This window comes from Schistocerca americana, unplaced genomic scaffold (assembly GCF_021461395.2).
Source record: "Schistocerca americana isolate TAMUIC-IGC-003095 unplaced genomic scaffold, iqSchAmer2.1 HiC_scaffold_773, whole genome shotgun sequence".
In the NCBI taxonomy this organism is placed as follows: Eukaryota; Metazoa; Arthropoda; class Insecta; order Orthoptera; family Acrididae; genus Schistocerca; species Schistocerca americana.
This window is the reverse complement of record NW_025726537.1, coordinates 1-2,500: the sequence shown is the minus strand read 5'-3', so window position 1 is coordinate 2,500 and position 2,500 is coordinate 1. Positions and strand designations below refer to the sequence as shown.

The 2,500-nt window shown below is 61.0% G+C and overlaps 1 pseudogene; it reads left to right on the top strand.

Moving 5' to 3' along the window:
* The window catches only part of LOC124590786, a pseudogene marked incomplete at its 3' end in the record, with an annotated part of 2,961 nt that extends 461 nt beyond the window's left edge, over positions 1–2,500 (top strand).

Below are 2,500 nucleotides of genomic sequence, written 5' to 3'. Positions count from 1 at the left end.
GTGAGATTCACGCCCATCCGGCCACTGGCCTCCGCCCTCGGCAGATGGGGCCGGCCGCCCGCGCGGAGCAATCCGCGGCGGGGTCGTGTCCGGTTGCCTTTCCACTCGCCGCGGGGTGGGGCCGTTCCGGTGTGCGGTGGGCCGCACTTCTCCCCTAGTAGGACGTCGCGACCCGCTGGGTGCCGGCCTACGGCCCGGGTGCGCAGCCTGTCCTTCCGCGGGCCTCGGTTCGCGTCTGTTGGGCAGAGCCCCGGTGTCCTGGCTGGCTGCCCGGCGGTATATCTGGAGGAGTCGATTCGCCCCTTTGGGCGCTCGGGCTCCCGGCAAGCGCGCGCGGTTCTTCCCGGATGACGGACCTACCTGGCCCGGCCCCGGACCCGCGCCGCTGTTGGCTCGGGATGCTCTCGGGCGGAATAATCGCTCCCGTCAGCGGCGCTTCAGCTTTGGACAATTTCACGACCCGTCTTGAAACACGGACCAAGGAGTCTAACATGTGCGCGAGTCATTGGGCTGTACGAAACCTAAAGGCGTAATGAAAGTGAAGGTCTCGCCTTGCGCGGGCCGAGGGAGGATGGGGCTTCCCCGCCCTTCACGGGGCGGCGGCCTCCGCACTCCCGGGGCGTCTCGTCCTCATTGCGAGGTGAGGCGCACCTAGAGCGTACACGTTGGGACCCGAAAGATGGTGAACTATGCCTGGCCAGGACGAAGTCAGGGGAAACCCTGATGGAGGTCCGTAGCGATTCTGACGTGCAAATCGATCGTCGGAGCTGGGTATAGGGGCGAAAGACTAATCGAACCATCTAGTAGCTGGTTCCCTCCGAAGTTTCCCTCAGGATAGCTGGTGCTCGTACGAGTCTCATCCGGTAAAGCGAATGATTAGAGGCCTTGGGGCCGAAACGACCTCAACCTATTCTCAAACTTTAAATGGGTGAGATCTCCGGCTTGCTTGATATGCTGAAGCCGCGAGCAAACGACTCGGATCGGAGTGCCAAGTGGGCCACTTTTGGTAAGCAGAACTGGCGCTGTGGGATGAACCAAACGCCGAGTTAAGGCGCCCGAATCGACGCTCATGGGAAACCATGAAAGGCGTTGGTTGCTTAAGACAGCAGGACGGTGGCCATGGAAGTCGGAATCCGCTAAGGAGTGTGTAACAACTCACCTGCCGAAGCAACTAGCCCTGAAAATGGATGGCGCTGAAGCGTCGTGCCTATACTCGGCCGTCAGTCTGGCAGTCATGGCCGGTCCTTGCGGCCGGCCGCGAAGCCCTGACGAGTAGGAGGGTCGCGGCGGTGGGCGCAGAAGGGTCTGGGCGTGAGCCTGCCTGGAGCCGCCGTCGGTGCAGATCTTGGTGGTAGTAGCAAATACTCCAGCGAGGCCCTGGAGGGCTGACGCGGAGAAGGGTTTCGTGTGAACAGCCGTTGCACACGAGTCAGTCGATCCTAAGCCCTAGGAGAAATCCGATGTTGATGGGGGCCGTCATAGCATGATGCACTTTGTGCTGGCCCCCGTTGGGCGAAAGGGAATCCGGTTCCTATTCCGGAACCCGGCAGCGGAACCGATACAAGTCGGGCCCCTCTTTTAGAGATGCTCGTCGGGGTAACCCAAAAGGACCCGGAGACGCCGTCGGGAGATCGGGGAAGAGTTTTCTTTTCTGCATGAGCGTTCGAGTTCCCTGGAATCCTCTAGCAGGGAGATAGGGTTTGGAACGCGAAGAGCACCGCAGTTGCGGCGGTGTCCCGATCTTCCCCTCGGACCTTGAAAATCCGGGAGAGGGCCACGTGGAGGTGTCGCGCCGGTTCGTACCCATATCCGCAGCAGGTCTCCAAGGTGAAGAGCCTCTAGTCGATAGAATAATGTAGGTAAGGGAAGTCGGCAAATTGGATCCGTAACTTCGGGATAAGGATTGGCTCTGAGGATCGGGGCGTGTCGGGCTTGGTCGGGAAGTGGGTCAGCGCTAACGTGCCGGGCCTGGGCGAGGTGAGTGCCGTAGGGGTGCCGGTAAGTGCGGGCGTTTAGCGCGGGCGTGGTCTGCTCTCGCCGTTGGTTGGCCTCGTGCTGGCCGGCGGTGCAGGATGCGCGCGCCTGCGCGGCGTTCGCGCCCCGGTGCTTCAACCTGCGTGCAGGATCCGAGCTCGGTCCCGTGCCTTGGCCTCCCACGGATCTTCCTTGCTGCGAGGCCGCGTCCGCCTTAGCGTGCTCCTCCGGGGGCGCGCGGGTGCGCGGATTCTCTTCGGCCGCCATTCAACGATCAACTCAGAACTGGCACGGACTGGGGGAATCCGACTGTCTAATTAAAACAAAGCATTGCGATGGCCCTAGCGGGTGTTGACGCAATGTGATTTCTGCCCAGTGCTCTGAATGTCAACGTGAAGAAATTCAAGCAAGCGCGGGTAAACGGCGGGAGTAACTATGACTCTCTTAAGGTAGCCAAATGCCTCGTCATCTAATTAGTGACGCGCATGAATGGATTAACGAGATTCCCGCTGTCCCTATCTACTAT